This window comes from Phaethon aethereus (assembly GCF_964289735.1).
Source record: "Phaethon aethereus genome assembly, chromosome: 17".
Lineage (NCBI taxonomy): Eukaryota > Metazoa > Chordata > Aves > Phaethontiformes > Phaethontidae > Phaethon > Phaethon aethereus.
In genome coordinates, this window is record NC_138593.1 from 4,135,389 (window position 1) to 4,149,457 (window position 14,069).

Sequence of the window (14,069 nt, forward strand, 5' to 3'; positions counted from 1 at the left end):
AGCTCAAGGCTACTTCTCTGCAAAAGTAAGGTAGTGACAGACATCTCCTCCTCCGACACAGCCACGGCCGTACTGGAGAGGGGAGCAGCACTAACCACGTTGAATGAGAAGGGAAGCCCCCAGAGGAGAGAGGACCCCCACCTCCTTCATGGATGTCCTCCTCCATCTCTTAGTAAATTCTAGGGGAGTTCTGAGCATCGGAGGTCAAGTGCATTCATCCAGAAATGGAGAGGAAGGGGATAGGTGAGGTCAGCTGAGATAAAAATAGACCAAACTGATGAAAATCAGATTTTTGCAAATTCCAAGTGAAGAAGCTCTCAGCTCAACAAGACCCTTCAAATCAGAGACCAGACAGATCACCATAATCTCCGTGGCCGTCACAGGGAGAAGCTCTAATGACCACGAGCTGGGGCAGAGGGAAGACACGTCGAAACATTCAGCTTCGCCTCCAGCAACGCAACAGCTTTGCTGAGCCCAAGGAGCCGGTACCCCACGAGCATCCCAGAGCCACGCCGCCTCACCTGCACACCACCCGTCACCTCTCCAGCTCCGGATGAAGGAACCTATCTCCTGCAAACACAAGCTGCACGCCTGCAGGAGCTTGCCCGCCGCTGGTGAGCGCACCCGGGATGACGCAGCTGTTCGATAACCACGGGCCACGCGGACGGGGAGCGCGGCACACCAACAGCCTACCCTGACCCAGGACGCTCCTCTCTGGCAGCCACCCAAACGCCTTAATTAAAAGTTTATCTATTCATTTGCTTAGCGAGTGGATGGATTTCTTCTCCTGGAGGGGGCAGGAAGAGGAGCCGTGGCTTGGTTTGTAACCGTAAACCGCGGCCAGGCTGGGCAGCCAGCACGCTGCAGCTGCTGGGGAGGGAAGCGGGGAGGCGAACAAGCGAAGAAGTTCACACAACTTTGCTACCTCCGTTACAGCAGCCCTGCGCCCGTGGACAAAGCCGACATTGTTCTGCACCAACTGGCGCTGAGCGACCTCCCCTCCGCGCTGACTCACGGCCGATGGCGAGCGGCCAGGGCATCTCACCGACCCTCTTCCCAGGCTGCCCCTCCTGCGGGGGCGAGGGTGACATGACGGAGCTCGGTGGCACGGGCCCCTCTGTGCTCCTCCAGGCGGCAAGGCGCACGGACCACGGCCCTGGGTTGCTCGCCGGCTGTGTTGCAGCTCACACCAAACGTGGCGAGCACACAGATGCCACCTTGGCACCGCTCGGCATCTCAGCAGGATCTGCTTCTGGGGAAGGAGAACCACGCAGGGCGGCCTCCACCCTGCTGCTGGTGGGCATGAAGCACGGTGAGATGAGCTCTGCCCCATTCCCCTCCGTAAGGGATGGGCAACGGCACCCACAGCAAAGCTGGAACAAGGGCAGGCAAAAGAGGATATTTCCCAACAACGGCGCCATGTCCCAGGACACCAGCATCCTTCCCCGGTGCCGCCCTCCTCCTCCTCCCCGGTGCCGCCCTCCTCCTCCTCTCCCCGGCTACACCCTGCTCAAGCTGAAGGAGACATCGAGTCAGCCAGGAACAACCGAGGGCTGGAGGCATCAACGCTCTTCTCACTGCTGCCATCAAGGGACAGCGAGCGAAGGAGCAACCTGTCACCCCCTCCTCGCTGCCCTGCGCGGGGCTCACCCAGCCCTAAGAGCACAGGCGCATCAGAAGGGTAAGCTGGTTGTTTCCAGCATCCGTTCAGAAGAGAAACTGGAAGAAGATCAAAGGTTTCTGGAGAATCCCAAAGAGCAGATTCTGTCTTGTTTTACTTCTCCAGGATTAGACACCAAAATCGGTCAGCCTGCTGCAGCAGGGAAGGGTTTCTGTTCTCCACAGCTGGGGAGGTTTTGGGGGTTTTTTTTTTGGTGGTTTGGGGATTTTTTACGAGCCAAGAGGAGTAGGACAACCACAAAAAGCAAAAGATAAATTAGGCGCTTATAAAATCTCGTTCAGATTAAGGCACGGGAAGGGGAAATGACAGTGGCTTGTAGGTGGGTAGTTTTTTCTAAAGGAAAGCAAGCTACCTGCCGAAACACAGGAGAGAGAGACTCGTCTCTCTGCACGTGAAACAAAAGGTACTCTCACGTCTGCCAATATGCAAGACAGGGCATCTTGAAACTCCTACTTGGAATAAAACCCTTTGGAAACCTGGTTTCTGGTACATTTTTATCTTCTTACCTTGCAGAATCTGAAGCAGGACAGCAGCAACGCTGAGTAAGGGGGACGGCTGCAAGTCACGGCACAAAAACCGCCATCATCTGGTATTAGGAGGTGATTATAGCAATAGAGAGAGGCAATGTCCCTAGACCGCAAATAACCGGCCACTATCATTTCACAAGCTCCTCTCTAAATAAAGGAAACGAGCAGCAAGAGGAAGGAAAAACCAAAACCAAAGGCAAAAAAAAAATCTCGCCTGTGCAATGGTGACATCCAAAAAGCAGGGCTCCCCGATTTACAGATGGCATGGGTTGAAATGGGTTGGAAAATGGGATTGAAAACAGCAAAAATGGGTTGAAAAGCAAGGACTAGAGTCCACCCAGAACCTGGGGTGGACCCTAATGGACAGAGATATTTTAACTGGTACTCTGCTTCTTAGCACTCTCAAAAAGCTGCTCAAAATGTATTCCTCCGCTTGAGACAGTATCATACCCAGGCCCTGAACAAGTGCAGTGTGAAACGTAAAATTCTTCTTATTAACATGAAGTCACAGACTTTGAAACCAGCATGAGCCGGGAGAGCTGGAATAAATCTGCTGGAGGGAAGAAAACAATTACTGCATTACTCAAGTTGATATTTTCTCAGTAATTATACTGTTTCCATGTGATTTGTTTTTATACACGGCTAACAGCTACTGTAGTTCCTGTTTATCCCCGGCCTTATTATTATGTGATTTGTATGATAACAAGGGTGGGCAAGCGGGGGGCAAAGGCTGCATAAACCTTCCTGCAGCAAGAGGAGATGCTGGCCCCGAAAAAAACAATTATCACCCAGGAGTCTACCAAAAAGCAAGGCCAGGCTTTGGGGGTGGGTTTCTTCTCCAGGCTTTTATTCCTAGCATAGATAACGTTAACGGAGCAAGCCTGCCACACACTGCCAGGCACTGGCTTTAAAAACATGGGAGAAAGAGGGGAGAGGAAAAGGATAAGCCAACCGCCCGTCGATGCCCTGAACAGCAAATAAGCCTCTGGGTAAATTCAACATCCCTGCCGTCAGACATGCCAGCAACCGGGTCTGCAAGAGAAAAGACGGTGGGACTCTGGTCCCAGGACGTGACGGAACCCGCACCAGAGCATCGCCGCCTCCTTATTTTGCATTAGCGACCCACCTCGCCACGCTCCCAGGGAGCTCGTGGGAGTTGGTGGGATGGAAAAGGGCGTCCGTGCCATGCGCCAGCCCAGCCTCCGTGGAGGGTAATTTTTCTCGGCTGCTTCCCACCCTCGGGAGATGGCAGAGGGGTAGCTCCGCTCCATCTGCGCCTAACCCTCGCTGCAAAACGCATTTTGACATTTCTGATCTCTTGACCACACCGGCTGCCTCTTCAAAGCCGCCCCAGCCCCAGCCAGCGCCTGCGTGGCACTGGTGCGCGCCAAGCGAGCAGAGCCGCTTGCTTGGGACGACCCTCGGGATCTCTAGCACAGCACCACAGTGTTTGCCCTATGTATCATCTTCGGCAAGTCCTGGTCTCTCTCTGCCTTTCTAAACCAGACCCTTAGTGGTGCTCCCCCAAGCCCAGCACAGAGATTTGGGGATGCCGACGTCACCTCTTCCACAGCCTGTTCACCTCCTAATTATCAGCTGGCAGCAGCGTCTTCTGCTGGAGCACCGGGAGGGATTAAGAGGTGTTATCTCCAGCTCCTGCCCACCCGCGCATCTCGCGTCCTCGCGGGCAGAAGATTGGCAAAGCAGGCAGGATGGGCTGGGGCTGCCCAAACTGTGCTCAAATTAATCCTGCCCCCCACCCCATAAACAAAGGGTGGGCTTGTGATTGGGGGGGGGGGGGGCTGCCTGTGCGGACGCCTCCGCCGCCCGAGCCTCTCGCGGCACAGAGCCAGCGCAGGCGGCTGAGCTTCACCCACCACCACCACCCCAAAACGCCGTCGCTGTGAGGCCGCGCTACACGGCGGCAGCTTGGCCTCCCCGTCCGGGAACCCACGGCCGAGCCGCGTCGCACAGCCCAGCAGGCGCAGAGCCCCGCGGCGTTCCCGCACACCCCGGGACGAAAACCAAGCCGGAGAGCCAGCTCCCCACACCTCCATCCCTCAGGTTTTAAGGTAAAAACATGCACATAAAACTCTTAAGCGGGCCAAATACAGACCAAAGGATTTTTTTTTTTTATCGGAGAAGCATCCAACGCTTTCTGGCGTATCAGCAGCCCCAAGATGACAGTACTGATGGGGGGAAAAAGGCAAAGGGGCTGAAAACTTAACGTCTCTTTTCCCCAGAGAGACGCGCGAGTACGAAGCCAGAGAGCCTGAGCAGTGAAAAGTACATCAAGTTATTGCAATTCTTTTGTTCGTGACCATCTGCCGTGCTAATGGCTCTTTCAGCAGCCCAACCCTTCAAAGGGGGTTTTAATTCCTAAATACTGCTGGCTCTTGGCGGGGCTGCACCCCCGCAGCCACTCGAAGGGCTGCCAAAGCGGGACGGAGATGTGCACGTTGGCGTACGCAGCGTGACTCTGGGGAGCACCTACGGTGCCGTTCAGCGGCCATGAGCACACGGGCGTCCCCGTGCAAGGCTACCCGGCGCGCCCGAGGGGTGCCACGCGTGAGACCAAGGCATCGCCCACCTCCTTCCTCCGTCCCCACGCTCCACGGCACGTGCAGGCAGTGGGGACAAGCAACGCAGGGATCGCCTTCCCTGGATGCAGCCCAGTACGTGCTCTCATGGGAATTCACGAAGCTGGAGACTAAGGAGCTGTCTGAAGACAAAACTGATTTTTTTTATTTTGTTTTTAAAATAAATCTGTGACTTTATGAGAAGGCCTACGAAATTCCTTTCCCCTGTAATCCAGCTGAATTCCACGCAGCCAGGGCAGAAAACATCCCAACAATTTCTAAACTTGCACGAAAGTAGGTCAAAAAACTTCCCCAATGTTTCAACAGCTTGAAGCAATTTAATTGCAAAACCAGTACCAAATGCTGACCCTCCCTCCCCGCCCCCACCAGCAGATTTACGAGGGTGGTAAAACCGCACCAGAGAGCGTTACAGTTAAACGCACTAACCAAAGCTTAGTATCTGGTCTTGCAAAACTTGCTTGCGCTCAAAAAAGCCGTTCCACAGCGCTGTCCTTAACAGATGCTGCCCCGGACCTCAAGACTGCGGGATATTACAGAAGCAGCAGCAAACAGGGCTTACGCACTCAGAGGTAGCCTGGAATAACGGGTCAAATCCAGAAAAACTTACTCAGGCAAACTCCCACCGAAGCCTAAGGCATTATACCGACAAATGGATGTTGTGCCTTTCATTACCTTCTTGCGTTTCCCCATTAGTGGATAATAATTGCATTGAACGTGTACGTTCCCTACTGACTTTGCAGGAGTGATGAATTCTCACCTACCCATCTACTCATTACAGAGAGGAGCTAATCGCTCCGCCTCTCATTAAGGCTCGCCTTCCTATCCTACATCGCTGGATTTTCAGTTGACCTTAAGTTTGTTAAAACGTTAACTGTCTGGACTGAAATTTTCCATGATGAATATTTGCTTCAGGCATTTTTAGGCTTTTCTCCCCCTCCGAATAGTAAATTGCAGCCAAAACAACTCTGCCGCTTCCAAGAACCAAGTTTAGAGGAAAATACGCCTTTCTGCAACGTTCAGAAAGATTCTGGGAACCTTCTCTTTGAGCATCTTCGGCGCAGTTGATACATCTGGCAAGACTGCTCTGTGCCAGTGATTTGCCTTTTGTTAACTCTGAAAAAGTGTCCAAGTCACCAAAAAAAAAAAAAAAAAAAAAAAATCTCATTTTGGTGCCTGCGTAGGGGAAACCACCGTGAACCGAGCGGAGCGGGGTCCGGGGGAGCTGCGGGCCAGGCGTCGCGCTCTGCCCGTACTCCTGCAAAGGACAAGGGGAGGGCTGAGCTGGCTGCGCCTTGCCGGCGTGTGCGGAGCCGTGAGGAACCGCAGGAGCCGCGGTTCGGGCAGCAGGTAGGGCTGAGACCACCCACCACACGACAAGGATGCCGTAAAGCAGCTGGCGACCCGTTCGGCACGAGGTGGAGCTCGGCCTGGGCACCAAACAGACGGCGTTCCGCTGCTCTCCGCTAACGAGGGGGAGGACAAACACGCGGGATTACAGGGAGGGAATTTCATAGGCCTCCTCACAAAGTCACAGACCTTTCTCAAGAAATGAAAAATAAAAAAAAATCAGCTTTGTCTTTGGCAAATAAAGTTGCCGAGGTTGCCTATAGAGCAGCAAGCTCTTCCAATCCTCCACTTACAGCTTTAATGCTCTTTTAATAATTTGGGCACCCAGCAGCCTCCCAGAGCATCGTTTCGCCCGTGCTGACCTTGCCCCCAACAACGCGCTGCCGAGAACATCATCGTCCCTGTAACACGCCACCTCAGCCCTAAATCCCCGTCTCCCCTCCGCAAACTCAAACCCCTTTCGTTAAACGAGCTGGGCTCCCGCTGTCCCCGCTCCGGCCCTTGCGGAGCCCGGGCGCAGGAGGACGGTGGCAGCACCTGCCCAGCACCTCCCGCCCGCAGCATCCCTCTGCAGCCGGAGCCGGGCGGAAAGCGTCGGTGTCTCGGTTTCAGGAGGCAAAACCGCTGCTTTGGGGAACGGCGCTGGCAAACAACCACGAAATTACGGCGCTGGGGAGGCAAAGGTTTGCTTGAGAAAGGCACCAGGCACATAACCCATCAGCTTAAGAGCATGTCAAAATCCCGCACCAGGATATTCAAAACCGCGACCCGAGTGACTAAGGCATCCCTGGGGTTTATAGAGGCCAAAAGGAGGGGGCTGCCCCGAGCTCATCGAAAGGCTCGGGAGGCACGCCAACACGAGGGAGGCGAACGCTCGTTTGATGTCTCTTAAAAAGGAGCAAACCGTGAAAAACACCTCCAATTACATGAAGCACGAAGGGAGGGAGGCAAATTTTTAATTGCCCAATTTGGTGCTCAGCCAGAGCGGCGGGGTTAGCACCTGCCGGCTTCGCAAACCCAGATTTTAAAGTTAAAGGGAGAGCCCATCGGGGAGCCGGCCACCACTCCCCCCAGCGAAGCAGCCGGTCGCCGGGGCTCAAACCACCCTCGTCTTCCCTGGAACCGGCCGACTCAGGCAGCTTTCACAGGAACCGCTGAATAACGGCCACGGACTTCCACAGAAACGTGGGACACGCTGACACAGCCTCGTGTGACCGTCACCCTCTCCTGTTCTTGCATTTCTCCCTGAGCCTGCTGCTCAGGGACTTTTTTTAGGGAGACCCCCAGGGAGGCAAGAGAGGTCCCCTGCCTGGGGGTGCAGTGCACAACCCCCAAACCTCCTCCAGCAGCCTGCGAAGCACCCAGCCTGCCAAACCTCAGGGGAGCGTAACGCTTACTCCGTGCCTTTGTAAGTTTTGGCCTCCCACCATTTTATTTATTTTTATTATTTTTTGCAACACCACCCATCCTCTTCCAGCTGCCACATGCAGTAAAGCAAGGTCCAAGTCTTTCCAGCATGCCAACCGCGCAGGGATGTAGCATCCCAGAGGCGTATTCCCTCTGATTTGAGGATGCTGGAATGGTCCCTGCCAAATCCCAGCTGGTCCTCAAAAAGACAGAAAGCCCTCAGATGCCATGCTAAAACCACGCCGGAGTTTGCCTTTTGTAAAAAGGCCTCTGCAGAAAAAAACCCCAAAACCTACTTTCACGCTAGTACAATACTCCAGCGACCAGCACGAACGGCGTCGCACGAGCGTGACCGCCTGCGTCGGCACAGGTTAGTCCCGCGGGAGCGGGAGGCAGGCCACCGCAGCCCCTTCGCCTGCCCTCCGCCGAGCGCAGTGTTAAAAAAATACTGATTTCACCCCCAGTGGCACAGCTAGACCGGCCAAAAAGCAGGCGGGCCGCAAGTCAGCACGATTAAAGATACTGCAGCGTCCCACCTTGCCCCCACGGGGCCCGATCCTGAGCCAGGCTCAGCACCACCCACGCCCACTGACGTCCACGGGCACTGGGACACGCAAGCCGCTGCTCGGGATGGCCGGGAACAGCAGCGCGGCACTCTGCAGCCGGGATGCGCCCAGCAAACCTCCTCCTTGGGCGCATGGAAAGGGTGCTCCCAGGACAGGGTCCTCCGCGGTGGGTGCCTGCTCGGGGCGGGCAGGGCCGCAGCAGCCCCCGAGCCGGGAGCGGGTCCTGCCCTGCACCCATGGGAGCTCCAGCTCCTGCACTGGGTGAGCCAGCTGCATCCTCCAGCACATGGACAAGCGCGGGGCGGGGAGGGAAAATCCACCACAGCAGCTTCTACAAACCTCACTTAAACATAAAAAATTGAGGGGAAATGAAAAGACAAAAGCCCTTCTCAGCCTGGTGTTATCAGGCAGAGGAAATGAGACTTCTAAAGCTCCCATTCAGAGAGGAGTGGGGGGGGAGAGAAATCCCACTCCAGACACACTTGAGAGAACAGCTTTTGAAATGGAAATGTCGCTCTTCAGAAACATTTAAATTTCCTCCCATTGCCAGGGAGGAGGAGGGAGGCAGAGGAGCGAGCAGGGACCCCTCAGCCCTGCAAATCCAAAGCGGGGTCCGTGCCGGGCGGCTCGGTCAAGAGGGATTTGTCAGGGAGTTAATCAGGACCAGTGCACGGCATTAATATCGGGAAGTCGGCTTGAAGGGGCATCAGATTTAGAGGGGAGGGAAGGGAAGGAGTGAAGACAGCTCTATTTAATCACCGCCGCAAGTAAGAGATACCTAAAGGCTGCTCGTGCTCCCTCTCCCTCCGTCCTCCCTGTGCAACCATCACCCAAATCCTGGAGGTTGAGCTGCCTGCCGAGAAGGAGCTTGACTGACGGAGAAAAGAAATGCAAGACAGACCTAAAACAGTTTGAGCGGTGGCTGAGGAACCTTGTGGGACCAGCCCAAACCTCCTCTTACAAGCAAGAGCCGTCGCACCAAGCCAGGATCCGCAACGACTCCCCTGGGGACTCCCGGCACGTCAGGCCCGGGCTGACGGGTCCCAGCACCCAACGCCTGCTCGCTCCCAGCAGCTCCTCTTCCAGCTGCACCGGCTCTTCAGGGAAAAGCAGAAGTTGCTGCCCCTACAGCAACCCCCCAAGCCCCCGTCGCCAGCCGCGTCCCACCATCCCGTCCCCTTAAGGGTCACTTAACGTATAGGTCTGTTCTAGCCATGCTCAGGTATATGAAGTGGGACATCAAATGCCTCTCATCTGTAAAAATTAGAATTTCTAAGACTGCAAGAAAACGTGCTTAATGGCAATACTCCAAAAACTTCCCCCGCCCCCAAAATCTATTAAGATCCCAAAAGTTCAATTTTTATCAGCGAAGTCTTTTTACTTCTGTCGGAACATCTCCGTACACGCGCACACACGTCTTGTGAGACTCAAATACGCACATGAGATCCGAACCGGGCAGCCTGGAAGCGGATACGGGTCGCTGGTGAACGTGACCCGTGAACTTCACCAGCCGAGACAAAAAACCCAGGCAACTTTCTCATCAGGAATCTAAGGCAATCGGACTCTCATTTCGAGGTGGCTGCACTGAAAAACTTGTTTAAATGTGAAACGAGGCTCACAGCCACTTAGATGCTTTTGAAAAATTTTCAACCAACATAAAGAACACGCTTGGGGAGGGGGGAACAGCCCTTCCCCTGAAACAGCTTGTCTCGGCTTTAATGAAGTTTTCAGTGGCCTCATCCGTCCCTGACACACCACTGAAGCCTGTTTCACACCCCCTTCATTTTGGCACCTCTCCTTCACGCGGGCGCCGTCCCCAGCACGCGCGTGGGACGCGCGGGGACAACGCCTCCGCCTGCCGCTCCGCTGCCCGAGGCACCCCCCGGACACACAAAACGTGCACCCGGCCCCGTGCGAGGGCAGCCCCCCGGGGCAGGACACAGGCGGGGACGCGGGGCACGGCCCCGGCCGCCGGCAGGCGCAGCGCCGAGCGCGGCCCGCTGCCGCGCGCGGGACGCGTGCTGACAGGGGAGCGCGGGTGGCGCGAAGCAACCGTCAGCGGCACCATCAATCAGAGCCAGCCGCCGGCTGCGCTCAGCGCTTTATTGTTCTAATAACCGCGCAGACACGTGGAAGGGGGTGCCTCGACATTCGCCGCCTGCTTGAGTAGCCGTTTCCTTCGCTGCTCCGCCTGCTTTTCCGTCAGGAGGCCGCATCCTGAGCGCCGGGCTGGCAGGCGGTGCCCGGCGGTGCCCGCCATCCCCAGGGCTGGGGCGGCCGGAAGGTGGGAGGAAACAACGTCCCCAGCAGCAGGAAACACGGGCGGGTGCTGGTGTCGTCCGCCTCAGCAAGCCCAGAAAAACATGCAAAACAAACCTTCCGTGAGAGTTTTGGATTTATTTGCGTTTGTTGGGGGTTTTTTTTGCCGGAATATTCCCCCCCATTCAGCAGACAGAGACAGTCTCAGGGTGTAGGAACCATCACGGCGTCTCAAGCGTGCCACTCCTCAGCGCAAGGCTGACCAAGGAAAGCCCAAACGCCGACAAGAGCGCGGGATAAAGCGGCTCCCGAAGGCTCAGGGCAGAAGCACCATTTCTGACTGCAAATGGTCGTGGGAGTCACTCCAGCTGCAAACCTCTGCCCAGGCTCTTCCTGCAGAAAAGCGTGAAAGCGTCCCTGCCCCTCCGGGCCAGGACGTTACAGGGGGAAAAAACCCGAACATCACAGCTCCCATAGCAAGAATAAGCCCACAGTGAATTTGTTATTATCTGTTAGCAAAGCAGCAGCTTCCCACCAAGGCTGGAATTTCCATCTCGGTTTGGCAGGCACGGGGCTGTGAAACGATTACTGTGTTTACTTTTCCTTTGCTAACTATAAAATCCCATTCCACTGCCCTGCCAAGAATGACTGAAGCTAATAAAATTCAGGCATTTGGAAGAAAGCAATAATAAACCTCCCTTTTGGGGCCTTTATGATGAAATTTCCCCACTCCGATCAGTGATTATGCTGTATTCACGAGCACTAGTGATGTCTCCAAGTGCACCCAGATTGACTCAAATCAATATTTAGCTTTGCTCGAGACTGTAAGCCTTTCTCCGTGTGGCTGCCGAAGGCAGGATCACTGAATTGCACAGACAGAAGCAGCCTTGGAAAAAACAGCTTACAAGTATATAAGGCAGCATATATATATATATGTATATATATATGTGTGTGTGTATAAATAACTGTAGGTTTCTCAATTACTTAAAAACCCGTGAAAAAGTATATACACATGAAACATTCATGGACACATGAATTTACAAATCCCTCTCCAAATATATTGAAAGCCATTAATATAACGCACACTATATATCCATATAGACATACCTGCCTACTCTTTAGTAGCTTTTAGCGTCTGAAAGATCATAACGTTCCCGTGTTTACATCTGCCCCTCGGCCTGCTGCCGCGGCAGAAACACGAGCTGCTGGGGGCAATCTGCTCTCCGTCAGCCCTGTGACGCCCGGCACGAGATAAAATAACGCAGACCTGAAAAACAGCCTGAAATAAAAGCCTGCGCCCGGTTGGGTCGCGTAGCCACGTGGGATGGCTTGATTCGCACTAGGCAATGGCTCTTTCTTCAGCAGCCACGGGAAGGACGGCATCCAACGCGGAGATCAGAAGGCAGAAGCAAACGCTGCTGCTCCGCAGGGAACAGCGCAGGGAGGAGAGAAAGCAGCCGTGGCCCTCGTCAGGGCAGCGACCGGAGCGGGTCGTTCGAAGGCAAAGCCGCAGCAGCGCTACCTCTGCAGGCAGAGGAGCCGACAAAGTGCTCGGCGCGGCAGGCAGCGGAGAAACCCGCCGCCAGCGTGCACTGCGGTGGGGTGCTGCGGGCTCCGCAGCCCCGGGGGGAACCCCTTGGGCTGCAGCAGCGGCACCACGCGCTGGGGACCCCACATCTGCTGCCCGGCACTGCCCGAGCCCAGCGCTCCGCTCTTCCCCAGCATCCTGCGGGAAAAGGTGCCGGGTGCGGCATTAAAGGGGCTGCCAGCCTTTAGCCGAGATAAATCATGGAATCACAGAATAGCTTGGGTTGGAAGGGATCTTTCAGGGACATCTTCGACTAGACCAGGTTGCTCAGGGCCCTGTCCAGCCTGACCTGGGATGTTTCCAGGGATGGGGCATCTACCACCTCTCCGGGCAACCTGTGCCAGTGTTTCACCACCCTCACTGTGAAAAATGTCTTCCTTCTATCTAGTCTAAACCCACTCTCTTTTATTTAAAACCATTACCCCTTGTCCTATTGCTCCAGGCCCTGCTAAAAGGTTTGTCCCCATCTTTCTTAGAAGCCCCCTTTAAGCCCTGGAAGGCGGGCAGCAGCTGGGCTGAACGCCGGCACGTGCAGGAGATGCTCGGTCAGAGCGCTAAGGTGACCACAGAGCAACTAGATGGGACTGGGAGGAGGTGGTTCAGGTCATTTCATCCCATGCTGCTTCTCCCTCACTAATTTCTGCTTTCGATTCACCAAACGAGGGGCAGGAGGGAGCACACCGCTCCCGCCCCGAGCCAGCACAGCCACTGGGCGAAAGCCCATTTCCAAGGACAGAGGGAGCAGCTCCACCACGCTCTTGATCCTTATCCTCCTGGAAAAAGGTGCCAAGAATTAGAATTACATTTTTCGAGAGCAACAGAACAAGCCAAGGGCCTGTCAGCTTGTCCTAAAACAACCCCTCTCCGCTCGCCGAGCGCGCAGCCAGCATTCCTGACACACACCAGCGTCCATCGCCCCTTGGCCCCCCCATGCAGCGCGAAGCTGCAGAGCATTTCATGGTGGAGCAAGCCAGAAAACCCTCTGAATGTCCTCTGCCTAAAACACAGCCAAAGAGTTTTTATGTTTAAAAAGCAGGTTTGGGTCCAAAAAGAAAGGAGGTTTTCAGCGAGCGATTATAACTAGGCCCTTTGGCACCCGACAGCTCTCTTGTTATCGGTGCTGAGGGTGTTGTCAAGAGATGAGGCTCCACGAAGCCCAGACGTGAAGTCACGGAGCTTTAGCAAGGGCTGTTGCCATGTTCAATATGTTATTACAGCTCCATCACCACAGGCACAAAGAGGAGCAACTCGTCTCTGCCAAATCCATCTCTGAAATCACTCCCCCACTCCATCCCCTCCAGCAGCAGCAGGCAAACACCATCGATTGCTGTTGCATCTCCTCCACGGCTTTCCGCCAAGTGCTGGGAAGGAAGGACTTAGCACGAAATACCCTCCTCCTCAAAACACAGCACGCAAAATTAATCTGACCGGTGTCACAACTCACGGGCTTTCGTTGCTTGAGTCAGAACTGTGGATGGGCTGCATTTCATAAGGACGGAAAAGTACCGCACCAAAAACGTGCTCGGTGCTGTACGTTCACGGAGAAGACACCCGAGCTGCTCCCACCGGATCCCTCGCCCTCCCCAGGAAGGCCCTCGATGAGAAGGGGCGCGCAGGGATTTCGAACACGGAGGGAGGCCGAGTTCATCTGCGAGGAGACGTACATGCTTACAAACCGGTAACAGTCTCCTCCTGCTTTGTCGCCTGCACTAACCGGCCAGACCACATGGAAGCGTGAGGAATCACATACCCCATCCCGGAGCGCGCTGGGATCTGGTGGGAGCTGGAGCAATGCTCCGTGCCCGGCAGCACCCACACTCCCTCCCAGAAGATGTGGGGAAGAGAAGAAACCCAGATCAGGCTGAAACTGCCAGGGGAGAATAAAACAGCCAAGGCCTCACCCTTGCTACTGGCACTGAATTCTGCCCTGGGAAAGTATTCCAGGCGAGGGTTTTTTTACCACAAATGTGCAAAACCAGACTGACCGCAGGCGGAGAACAGCGGTGGCCGGCACGGCTCTCCTCACCCCGCGCCGTCCCTGGGCTTTGGAGCAACGCACAGGAGACCGGTGCCTGTTCCTGCCTCACCACCCCC

At 55.2% G+C, this 14,069-nt stretch overlaps 1 protein-coding gene across 1 annotated transcript in view; it reads right to left on the reverse strand.

The window, feature by feature from the left end:
- Nucleotides 1-14,069, reverse strand: part of NCOR2 (nuclear receptor corepressor 2) — a gene marked incomplete at its 5' end in the record, with an annotated part of 178,131 nt that overhangs the window by 130,926 nt on the left and 33,136 nt on the right. The window lies entirely within an intron of this gene.